The sequence below is a fragment of the Megascapheus bottae genome, chromosome 1 (genome assembly GCF_031878675.1).
Source record: "Megascapheus bottae isolate mThoBot1 chromosome 1, mThoBot2.hap1, whole genome shotgun sequence".
NCBI classification, from domain to species: Eukaryota; Metazoa; Chordata; class Mammalia; order Rodentia; family Geomyidae; genus Megascapheus; species Megascapheus bottae.
The window spans coordinates 23,604,271-23,617,686 of record NC_143509.1 but is presented as its reverse complement, the minus strand read 5'-3'; positions in this window follow the sequence as shown (position 1 = coordinate 23,617,686).

Sequence of the window (13,416 nt, the reverse complement as noted above, 5' to 3'; positions counted from 1 at the left end):
GCCTCGGTCCGAGCTTCGGAGGTGGCCGGGGAGTGGAGCCCGGTTGAGGGCCGGGAGGAAGGGGCGCGGTGGAGCGCGGAGCCCGAGGGCCTCGAGTCTCAAGCTCGACGGAGCCTCTGAATCACCTGTGAAGGGGCGGAATGCCGTGGGGGGCCTGGCTCCGGGGTGGGGCCTTCCCTCGAGGGCGACGGGGGCCTGCCGAGCCGGCCTCCAGGGCCATCCTGGTTGCGTTCACAGCCAGCGCCGGGCTGCCTCCGTGGAAGGTCGGGGGGTTCCATCTGGGAAACGTGGGCAGAGCCACCCGCCGACCCACGGAGGCGAGGCCCGCGCACGGCGGGGAGCTATCCAGTCCCACGCCGCTGCTCCCCGCCCGCCTTAATCCAGGAGGCCCTGTGGTCCCGCAGCGGGAAAGGGGAAGAGGCTGGAGCACGGGGGATGAAGGCTGTAGGCAACTCCCAGTCCAGTGCTTGTTAGTGGGGCAGAATGCTGGGACCAACCCCCTCTTCCTGGTCCCACTCCAGGAGTCATGGTGGGTCCTCTCTCCTCCCAGGTACCTCATAGTGGTCAGTTTTCTGCTAGGACTTTGCCTTAGAGGTAGGAAACCTCTGAGCTCTAATCCAGCTGAGGCGCCTGTGCGATGGAAACCCCGGCTTCCTTGGCCTGACCTTTTCGTACTAAGCTCCTACCAAAGGCTTCATGCATATGCATTGCAGCTCATACATAAGCTTAAAACCATGGGATGAAAGCTTTGGATATACATAGTTCTCTTCCAGAATTCTGCCAAGGCACGATTCGTGGTTTCCACAAGATAAATCGATCATTAGTAAGAGCCTTTTCCGCACTCCAAATCCTAGAAAACTGACCCACCATGCTGCCATTCTCAACTTACTTCATTTTTCTTTGTACATTCTGGGAAGTCTCTTTCATGCTTATAAACTTAATCCCAAAATATGACTTCAAAGTTCATTTCCAACTCTTTCTGGATGTCTAGATGTCTAACTTAAAAATCACCATTTCCCCCAGCAAACCCTCCAACTATGTTTTTGAACTCTGATGACTACATCATTATTCATTCAGCTGCCCATGCTAGAAACATTAGAAATATTCTAACCATGTCTTTCTGTCACTCACTCACCAGACCTACTGATTCTACAACTGAGATGTTTGGAATTCTTTCCTTCCTCATCATCCCTATTGCTACAGCATTCACCAAATCTTTATTGTCACCTGCCTGACAATTACTGCAATAGTTTCTACACTCTTTACATTCTAGGTCATCTCCCTTGTTTCAAACCCTCCCCTGATTCCCTATTGTGTTTAGCAGCATGAATAGTGGCTAATATTTTTAATCTATCTCCTTTACATCTCCCTTACATTTACCTCAATTCCTCTTCCCACCACTGCATCTGTATCTTTGATGGTGGTAGTGAGAGGTGTTTCTCCTCTCATTTTGCTGAAATCTTGCTCTGATTTCTCAATTTGAAATCTCATTCCTTTCTTTGGAATGTTATTTCTCTTCTGAATGAGAAGACCTGCCTCACTTCCTTTCTCTAGTATTTACTAGAGACTGTAATTGAGTTGCTTTTAGAACAAGAAGAGATGTATTCATTCCATGTCCGTCTTGAAGGCTTATTGCCAGTCCTTGCTGTAGGCATTCCAGGATGTAGTAGTGATTCAGAAGGCAGCATCTTTGCCCTCATTGAGTTTATGTTTTAGGAGGAATGAAACAGACAATGGCCACACATCTCTGGTACCAGTTTTCTGTATTCCTTAGCTTTGTCATCACTTCAGAGGATAAGAGAGAAGAGTGATTTGCACTGGCTCATGGTTCCAGAAAGTTAACTCCAGGGTCACTTGTCCCCATGTACTTTGGTTGAACATGGCAGCAGAAAAGTATGGTGGAGGAGGCTACTGGCTTCATGGAAGACAGGAAACCAACCTGGAAGAAAGAATTGGAGAGCAGATCTAACATTAAAGGCATACCTTATATTTCCTTCAGCTAGTCCCCATTTAGTAAAGTTTTTAAAATCTTCCCACCAGAGGTGTCGCCAGCTGGAGATTAAGTGTTCAACACACAAGCCTATGAGGACATTTCAAGAAATTAACATCAAATTGAATTTGTGTGCTTTTCTTCCGTTGGTCTGTCTTTGGTCAGTTTGATTCATAATTAAATTCACATTTCTTTTTTTTTTCTTTCTTTTTTTTTTTTTTGCCAGTCCTGGGCTTGAGCTCAGGGCCTGAGCAATGTCCTTGGACTTTCTCAAGGCTAGAGCTCTACCACTTGAGCCTCAGCACCACTTCCGGCTTTTTTCTATGTATGTGGTGCCAAGGAATCGAACCCGGGTTTTCATGCATGCTAGGCAAGCACTTTAACCACTAGGCCAAACTCCCGGCCCCTTAAATTCACATTTCTTCACATTCCCCATTGGAAGGCTTCAGAGGATGAGGGACATGCTTTCCTTCTCTCAGTCATGACACATGGATATTTAAATCTAAGAATCTGGGATATCTCTTAACCTTCTCATGGGACACTACAATCTTTTGATTTTTTTTTTCCTCCTAATTCCTCTTTGGCTTAAGCCTTCTCCATGGCTGTTCCCACTTCCCCTGCCTACCTGTATTCCTCTAGTTTTTTCTCTCTCTAGAACATTTCCTACTTCTCTGAATCTCTGTCTCTGGGTTCTGTCACTTCTCCATAGGATGGCCTCCAAAGTTTATCATTTCTCTAGTTTTATAACGTAGAAAACCTGAACCCCTCTAAATATATTTGATAAATTAACTAGCTCATTACTGTGGTATGCCAAAGGTTTCTCCACTCTGGAATCCCTTTTTGGATAACTGGAAGAATCGAATTCAGTTTCCTGGAGTTTGCTGTCTCAAGGGGAAGTGGATCAATTGGGACAAATTGATCAGATCTATGCAATAGGGAAGCTGAGATACTCAGTTTTTTGTTTCAAATTATATTTCTCTGCCTCTCATGTGTTAAACATATATGTATGACAAAAATATATAGGGATGTATAATCAAGCCTTTTTATATTTTACCATTTGCTTTTATCTGAGGGGAAGTTAGGGTTTTGCCATGTAATTCAAACTGATTTTCTCTTTTTCAAGCTGGCTTCTAACTCAGAAGTTTCCTAGCACAGTTTTTAATTAAAACATTAAAATATATGGAGTCAATAATACTAGTGATTTAGTACATGGGAGAAAAAAATTTAAAGCAAAATTACTTAATACACATTAAAAAACCTAATTTTATTTGAAATTTGGGTTAATATTATAAAGGAGTCCATTCTTTAGACATCCATTAAACAACTCAAAAAGATGAATATATACCATTGAAAAGCAGATATTATGTTGTGAAAAACTAGAATGTATAAATTTGAGCAACTATTATTAGACTACAGGCATAAAAATCACTTCGTTTAAGCTGGGTGCTGGCGGCTCATGCCTGTAATCCTAACTACGCAGGAGGCAGAGATCTGAGGATCATGGTTCAAAGCCAGCCTGAGTGGAAAAGTCTGTGAGGCTCTTATTTCCAAAAAAAACACCAGAAAACCAGAAGTAGAACTGTGGCTCGAAGTGGTAGAGCACTAGCCTTGAGCAGAAACGCTCAGAGACAGCACCCAGGCCCTGAATTCAAGCCCAATGACCACCACTACCACCAACAAAATCACTTTGTTTGCTTCACAGAAATGATACTTTCATTTCAACTAGAATAATTAGTGGAGTCATTCCATAAGGTTCCCATGTTTTTATTCTATCTTAGCCAAAATTCAGGGCCACAAAAGTGAAACAAATATGGATATTTAACTCTAATTAAGATGCTTCTAAAACTACTGGAAGACTGGAAGAATAGGCTCCAAGCCGGGCCTGATTAAATGACTGCCAGACACTGTAGCATGGACCAGCCAGGATGACCTCTACCTTTGGGGAATCAGGAGTGCAGGAAACAGCTAAGAAGGCTTTGATCCAATGCCAGAAGGGAAGGAGCAGAAAGTTCTTGCCAATACTGTTGCGTTTGCTTTTACTTCCACAAAGATCAGGGATAGATTCTAAATGGAAGGTGATAGCTCAAGCCTGTAATCCTAGCTACTTGGGAGGTAGAGATTGGCGGAGTGTGACGAAAGACCAACCTCCTCAGGAAAGTTCATAAGATTCCATCTCAACCAATAGCTGATTGTGGTAGTGGGCGACTTCCCAGTGACAAAAGAGAATCATTGTCTAGGTTAGCTAAGGCATACACAACCAATCTTGAAAATAATGTAAACAGGGCTGGTAGAATGGCTAGTAGGAGTGCCTGCAAAACATGTGTGAGGCCCTGAGTTCAAACGTCAGTAACACAGAAACAGGGGGCATTAAAGCTACAGGAATACCCTGTCTCTGTGACCTTGTTATCCAGCAGCAGCAGTAAAGATGGCCTCCTCATCATTGGCATGCTCCTAAAATCCTTCCCGGGCAGGTAATGAATCCGAACTAGAGTTAGAGGGAGGCTGGGAAGTGGAGCCCTAGCTTTGCATCTGCTGCTGTGTGCCCGTGACCATACTCAACACTACTAATTCTCTTCAGCATAACCTCATAGCATTCCTACCTTTGTACACTCTTATGGAACCATGCATATGACTCCTTGAGACCACATTTTAACTTGATATCTGTCTGTCTGTCTATCTATCTAATATGTATGTATATATGTACACAATTATTTAGAGGGGCTGGGTGGATACAGTCATAATACTCAATGTATATATATGAAATGGAACCAGGTAAGTTGAGGGGATGGATTGGATTAGGAGAGATAGGAAAGAAGGACAGAAGATGTGACATTGATCAAGACACGTTGTACACATAAACTGACACGTGGAATTGAAATCCCTGTGTCCACTACTTAAGGATAATTTTAAAAATAGAAAAAGAAAAGTTGGAAACAAAACTTAAAAACTGTGGCTGCACAAAATTCTCTTACTTAGTATAAAGAATGAAAAAATATACTGATGAACAGAAATGCCTGTATTCTTGAATTTAAGGCTGGACAAGCAAATTTCTCCTTTGATCAGCCACATGTATGATTCTTCAGATTTCTTTTTTAGCAGATTCGAAACCCTCAGCATTTATTTTATTACATAAAATAAATTGAATGTGAAAGTAATTTGTTAAATCTGCCCTGGTAAAAATATGACCAGAGCTGGGCACAGTGGCTCACGCCTGTAATTCTAGTTACTCAGGAGGCTGAGATCTGAGGTTCAAAGCCAGCTCAGGCACTAGAAACCTGGGATTTTTATCTCCAATTAATCACTAGAAAATGGAAAGTGGGGCTGCAACTCAGGGGTAGGGTGGTAGCCTTGAGCTAAAGAGCTCAGGGACAGCCCCCAGGCCCAGGAGCTCAGAAACAGTGCCCAGGCCCAGAGTTCAAGCCCCATGTCCCACCAATATATATATATATATATCCAGTTCTCTCTAAGGGGGTTAGGGAATTCTTTTCTTATGACCACTGGGCTTAACACTGCCATTTCCTGGATGAAAGTTAGGTAAAAGAGAAAATTTGCCATTTGGCAGATAAAATGGTAGTTATATAAATTGTACTTACATAAAATGGTAACATTTGTAGAAACTGGGTGAAGATCATATGAGGATTCGTCGTGCCATTTTTGTGATTTTTCTAAGTTAGTCTGATAATATTTCCAAAGTAAAAGCTGGAGAAGGAATGAAGAAGTAAAGAAAATGGGGTAGACAAATGCCAGTTAACTTTGATGTGCCATCTGCCTATCAGTAAAATTTATTTTCTAAAATCTATTTTGTGTTACTTCTGCATCAGTTATATCAGCTCACTACCTGCCCTGCTACAATAGATCAGAGCCCTCTGAGTCTCTTCTAGTTCTAGCTGCTGCTCAATTCATGAGGTGATCTTTGTTCCAATAAGATCAGTGAATATCTGCATTCATCTTTTGACAATCAGAGAACTTCACTCATACTTGTCTTGAGATAGTACTATGCTACTGTATTGGTTGAGTTAGAACAATGCTAAGTCTATCAGTAAATGATTATAAATCATGACACTTAAATATAAAGGCATAATATCTAACTCTTAAAAGGAGTGTTGAAGCATTACGGGAAATGATTTACAATAACCTCTGCGTGGTCTGCTCTGTATATGTTGAGTTGCACAAAAGGGTGAAATGGTTTGGAGGATGAATGTCTTCCAGAGGTCCCTTTGTTAAAATCTGTTCCCTTGAATGATGGCATTGGGAAATGATGTGGATTTTAAGCAAGATCTAATAGACGTTTCTTAGTTCATTGCTTTTAAAGGGGACTCTGGGACATGGGTCCCTCAACTTCATTTTGGGATGAAGTACATCAGGATGCAGTGCCATCCACTCTCTCTAGGTACCAAACCAATGCCCTACCCACTATATTCTACCTGGAACTTTGAACTTCCAAAACTGAGAGCTAAATAGCTTCTCTTTACTTCTTAAGTAAGCTGCGTCAGGTCTTTTGTTATAGTAACAGAAAACTGACTAATACACAAGGGGATGAGTCAGGAGTTCTGTTCTGTTCTGTTTTGTTTTGTTTTGTTTTCTGCCTGTCCCATAAGGATTTTTAATGGCTACAGGACAGGATTGGAACAGAGATCTTTCAACTGTATTATTTTTTCAAGCCATGTAACCATATGCCCTATTTTTAATTATAAAATTTAAATATAAAACACAAAATGTGAAGAGCAGTAGGGCACCAGCCAATGTCACTGGAGACAAGAAAACTCTAAGGAGCAAGTCGTGGACAATGCCCACTGAGGATACGAGCAGGAGCATTCCAGAGTACAGCACACTCCAGCTGGTTTCCAGTCTGGCTTTAATCCTGGGAACCGGAGATGTTCTATCCAGCCAGATCTGGCACTGTAGTGTACTAGCATAGTGACACAATCCCCCAGGTCAGAGAACTGAGTAAGATGACAGGCATGTCATCCCCAGTGAAAAAAAAACAAGCTTGTCCTGTTTGGAAAAAAGCAGGTGCTCTAGAGGTTGGAAAGTTCCAGAGCCTCTGGGTACTCTAGTAGACCAGCCAGCTTCCCAGGATCAGGGAAGAGGTATCTCAGCACAGACCAGATCACACCAGAAACATCTCATCTCTAAATGTTCTCAAGGAGGCAGTGTGGGGTTTAAAATGTCTTTGAGTCAGGACAAGAGTGGGTGGGTGGTGACTGTTCACACTCTGTTAAACCAAGACACTTGAACTGCCAATCATTTTCCCGTAGAAATGTGTTTCTCTGTGTTCTCTTAGCTTTTTAAAAATTAATTTTTATTGTTATTGTAAAGAAGATGGACAGAGGGATTACACTTCCATAAGTCAAATGAGTGTATTTTTGTGTTTGGACATGGTCACCTTTCCCTCACTCTCTCCCAATTGTCCCTTAACTTTTGTGTTCAAGGTTGGTCTCTACCATTTGAACCATAGCTCTGCCTCAGGCTTTTTGCTACCTAACCAACAACAAGAATCTCACGAAATTTCCTACCTGGGCTATCTTCTAACCTAAATCCTCAGATGCCAGCCTCCTGAGTAGCCGCAATTACGGACCGAGCTTAGTATCTGACACTATGCCCTGTTTTTTCTTTTGCTCTGGTTTTAATAAATGTCATTGTTCACAAGCAAAGAAAGACCAGTTCTCTGCTTGTAACCTTGAAACATGGGAATGTTTCAGCAATGATACAATAAAGATTAAAGTCACAAAACAAGGAAAGGAATTTTGGACAGAATTACCACAATCATCTGAGACTCAGAACTAATAAAAGCCACACACATAAAGGAATTTTTCCTGTAATTCCTTATTGGGTTTTTCTGCTTTTTTTCCCCTCCAACTTTAGCCACAGAAAGTGTTTGTAGGCATGAAAACCACTGGCTGGGTTTCCTAGATGTTCATTGTTTAGAACATAAACAAAAGGAGGCTTTGGCATATTAATAAGAAGGCAAAGTTCCTGTCTCCTTTCTTCACTGAGGAGAGAAAGAGAGACAGAGACAGACACAGACACGGAGAGAGAGACACAGAGACAGACAGAAACAGATTGGGGAAAAGGGAGGGAGAAAGGAAGACATAGAGGAAGAGAAAGAAAAGAAAGAAGGAAAGAAAGAAAAAGCAAACAAGCAAAGGGGAGAGGGAATATCCATCAAAATGTTAACCATATACTTTCCTAAACTGTAAAATTAAGGTCTATTCTCTTTTACCTCTTTCACTCTGCCGGGGCCAACCGGCAGCAAACCAGGGTTTGCAGATTGGGGTTCCTGAAATAGGGGGCAAGGACTAGGAAGAAATAGAAGAGAGACAGACACACCGGGTCCAGGATGTCCGCAGTCCAGGTAAAGACTGCCGCGTTTATTTTCCACTCCCCTTCCTCCCTTCTCCAGCCCCAAAGAACTTCCAGGTGTTACATTCATATGGTAAATCTCAGGTCATTTAAACAGAATAAGGCCAGAAAACAATAAGACAATAAAGCCATTGTCTGATGCAAATCAAGGTACAGTTTGATTCCACTCTGGCTCCCAACATCACTCTATCCATAATTTTCATTTCAATATTCTACATAAACAGCATTCATTGCTTTAAGTGTGTGTGTATACATACGTGTGCATGCACATGTGCCTATGCTCTGATATTTGAACTGTCTCAGCTTTTTCACTCAAGGCTAGTGTTTCAACATTTGAGTTAAAGCTCCACTTTCAGCATTTGTTTGTTTGTTTTGCTGATCCTCAGATCTCAGCCTCCAGAGTGGCTAGGATTATAGGTATGAACCACCAGTGCCTGATGCTTTCGTAATTTTTTTTTTTGCCAGTTCTGGGTTTGAGCTCAGGGCCTGAGCACTGTCCTTGGACTTTCTCAAGGCCACATCTCTACCACTTGAGCCACAGCAGCACTTCTGGCTTTTTCTATGTATGTGGTACTGAGGAATCAAACCCAGGTCTTTGTGCATGCTAGGCAAGCACTGTACCACTAGGCCGAACCCCCCGCCCTATACTTCTTTTAAGGTAGGTCTACATTCTGCATATGCAAAAGGACATGGCCACATTTGTCTTTCTTAATCTGGCTTATTATTTAAACTTCTTGTGATGATTTCCTGTTCCATCCATTTTCTTTCAAACAAAACTTTATTTTTCTTTGTAAGCCATTGGTATCAATAGCCATTTGGTCATTTAGGAAGCAATGAGTAGTAAAAGATTCTGAACCAAATGTTAATTGATTACAGTAATTTCCATCTCCTTCAGCAATTAACTACCCGCTCACAAGAAAAAACTACTATGGGTTTGGGGGTGTGCCTCCAAAGTGGTAGATTACCAGCCATGAGTGTGCACACGTACACACACACACACACACACACACAACTATTATGGATAGAAATTCCTTCTACTATTTTACGAAAATTAGTTCTTATTTTTGGTGTTTAAAAAGCAAGTGTTACTAAGGTAGATGACTGTAGTTGAAGGCTTGAAAATATCAGGGAAATGTTCTCAGCTCTTATTTATCAAATTGTACCAGTGCTTTCTGTAAATACTTGTAATCTCTATTTTGCAGGTGGCATAAAACTTCAGTGGAGTTCTATTATCAAAGCAGGGCACAGCACTAACACTGCGTGTGACACAGTGCCAGCAAACAGAATACCTCCTGAACAGAACCTGTTGGTTTACTCATAAATGTCAGAAAACAGGTCAACCGTTTAGAAAACTGGCTAGACAGCCTATATAGAAAGACAGAATTTTAACACTTCCACATTTTGCATTGTTCCAAGAGAAGTTGAGTGACATCTATGTCACAGTCTATTGCACTAGAGGCACAGACGAGGTTAGGGGAAAAACAAGATTCTGGCTAAAAATAATCAACTAGAGTCTTTCTTGTAGATACTCTGCAATATTTTACCGGAATTAAATATTCTACAACTAGACAAAAAAAGATATCCCGTCACCTGCCAGATGACTTACAAAGAGTGTGACTACAAAGTGTGAGTCTCCTTGATGGGTGGACCATCAAATACTTCCTTCCCTCCCTAAGACTCAAGGTCTAGAATGGAATGGACTGTATGGATAGAGGGTGAATCAGTGCTGTTCCTCTTGAGGAGATAGAATCCGTTTGGCTAGGTATTGTCATTTTCTTATCTGTGCTGTGGACAAATGTGGTAGTGGCTGAACAACAGTAGGCCAGTGGCAGACAATCTCTCCCATTTTTCTTTCCTTTTGGTTCTCTTTCTTCCTGACAAGTCTCTCTCCTGGGCATTTCTGGTTCAGCTACAGATGGATTTGGGGTCTTTGGTTATGTGGAAAGAAGTTTCCCAGTGAGCTTTTTTTTTTTGCTTTAAGCAGAATATATTACACATGTTGCTTTGGTCAATGATGCCCCTCCCCGACTGCCACCCAGGAAGTATGGACACAAGGCCCCAGTGTATATGTCTGATAGTCAGTAAGGAGCAACCTCTGGGAGGCCCTGGCAGAAATTGGGGTGGTGATGAGGAGTCAGACCCTCAGAGTGGGAGCAACCATGATGAACTGCTGCTCACCCTAAGGAGACGGCCTGCCTTTCCTTCTGTGCTTCCTAAGGCGTGCTCTGAGAAGGAGGGCAGTACACAATTCAGAAAGAGAGTTCTTAGGTTCTTACAGCTCATCACCTATCTGGAACATTCTCACCCTTTCTGAAGTGAAATGGTCTACTTCTCTATATTAGGAAGGGCCACTTTGAAAAATAAATGTGTGCCTACTCTCCAAAACAGGAGCAGAGAAGGCACAGAAAACAACTGAAGGTATTTCATTCTCCTTTTTAGTCACTTATAATACTGATACATGTATTTTTAATTTTTTTATTATTATATAGGTAATGTATGAAGATGTTAATTACATATTTTATTCTTTATCAAGTAATTAAGAATGTGGAGGAGGAGATTCACAAGGAATGAATTGATAAAGAATTTGAGCATCATCAGATACCTTTTTTCTTCAAATTCAGCTTAGCTAAACACGCACACACACATATGCACACGTATGTTTGTGTTTACTAGTGTGTGCATTCCACGCTCATAATGCCTGATTCCACAAATCTGCTGGATCATTGTTCAGCTTTCATCCCTAGCCTGTATCACCAAGCCTGGAACACAGGCTCTTAGTATATATCTATACCCTGAATGAATTGTTGAACAGCACAACTGAACATTGAATAGTTACATAATCTGCAGATCACTAAAACAGACCTTTTATAATACATGTGTTAAAAACAGAAAAGGAGCCAAGCACTAGTAAATCATGTTTGTAATCCTAGCTAATCAGAGGCTGAGACCCAAAGGGTCTCAAAGCCAGCCTAGGAAGAAAAGCCTATGAGACTCTATTTCCAAAATAACCTGAAGAAAGCTAAACTGGAGGCCTGAATCAAATGGTAGAGTGCCAGTTGAACAAACACAAAGCCCTGCATTCAAAACGTTAGCACCAGAAAAAGGGGGTGGGTGGGAAGCCAGTCTAAAAACTAAAAAAAGATTAGATTAATTTTATTAATTTGTGGTAGTGCTAGGGATTGAACCAGAACCTTGAGCTCTTGAGCTGTCAAACAATGTAACTGAATGCAACAATCAGCTTAGTAAATTAAAAAAAAAAAATCAGTCCCCAAAATAAAAATCACCTAGTGGGGAGTGAATCAGAAAAGGGAAGTGAAACTATGAGAAAAATATTTTCAAAATACATACGTACAGTTTCTAAGCACTCAAAGTTTTCACAAGATAGGTAAAACAGCTGCACAGTGACATCTTATTCTTATTATCAGACACACAAGACCTTAGGCTTATGTAGAGGGAGACTACTCATCCTACAGAAAAGGGGCAGGATAGCCATGGTTGCTTATAAAATAGTCCTTTCTTATTTCTTTTTGTTTTAAAAATTCATCCAGGACCAGGACTTGAACCTGATATTTGATGCTTTTGCCCATTAGCTAGTGTTCTACCACCTGAGTCACAACTCCACCTCCAAAACAGTCCTTATATCAGCAATGAAATAACAATAGCAATAATCAGTAATGAAATAACAATTTACTATGAAGAGAAACTGCAGCCAGGCATGGTAGCACACAAGTTCTATCTCAGCATTTAGGAAGCTGAAGCAGAAGGATTTCAAGTTCAAGAGCAATCTTCCTTCCTTCCTCCCCTCCCTCCCTCCCTGCCTCCCTCTATATCTCTGTCTCTCTCTTTCTTTCCTTCTTTTATTCTTTCACTGAGTTTGAACTGAGGGTCTTGAACCAAAGGTCTGGAACTTGCTAGGCAGGTGCTCTACCACCTGACTAGCCTTTGTTTGAAGAAGAGTCAAAAACTATTTCTGGGCCAGGAGTTTGGCCTAGTGGTAGAGTGCTTGCCTAGCATGCACGAAGACCCGGGTTCGATTCCACGGTACCACATATATAGGAAAAAAAAAAAAAAAAAAAAGAAGCCAGAAGTGGTGCTGAGGCTCAAGTGGTAGAGCTCTAGCCTTGAGAAAAATCCAAGGACAGTACTCAGGCCCTGAGCTTAAGCTCAGGACTGGAAAAAAAAACAAAAACCTATTTCTATATGATGACAAAAGTAAAATTTCCACCCTCTAAAATCACCTGACACTGAAGTACCCAGGAGTCTATAACCCGGACCAGATTTGGTCTTTCCTTCTTCCAATAAAAGTCCTCAGTGCCAGGGAAAGCCTCCCACATTAGCTTCTGGCTCTTATTTTATTCATGGCTCTAAAATTATGCACAGCACTTTTCAGAAAAAAAATAATAGTGACATGCCAGGATGACATGGCAGAATGTTTTCCTTAAAGCGATACTGAGACACATCTGTTCAAATCACTCAGTTATCATTTAGCAGAAACTCTTAAGATTATAAAAGTCATTATGTAGATAGAGCCACATGATCCCCTTTACCACAAAAAAGATTATTATTTTTTTTCTTTTTAGCTTCTCTCGTTTCTTGGGACTGGGAGTGGGACGTGAACTCAGGACCTTGTGCTTTTGCTTGGCTCTTTTGCTCAAGACTACAGCCCTACCACTTCCACTTGCTGCTTTCTGGTGGTAAAATGAAAATAGATTTATGGGCTTATTTTTTTTTTTTTTTTTGCCTAGGCTGGCTTTGAACTGCAAATCTTCAGATCCTGGCTTCTTGAGTAGCTATGATTGTGGGCCTGAGCTACTAGACCCTGGTTACAGTGATTATTTTATGAAGCTTATAAAAACTAAGCATAATATTAGAAAAAAAAGGAAATGTGGGGGCCGAGAGTTTGGCCTAGTGATAGAGTGCTTGCCTAGCACGCACAAGTTCGATTCCTCGGTACCACATACATAGAAAAAAGCCGGAAATGGTGCGAGGTTCAAGTGGTAGAGTTCTAGCTTTGAGAAAGTCCAAGGACAGTGCTCAGCCCCTGAGCTCAAGCATAGGACTGG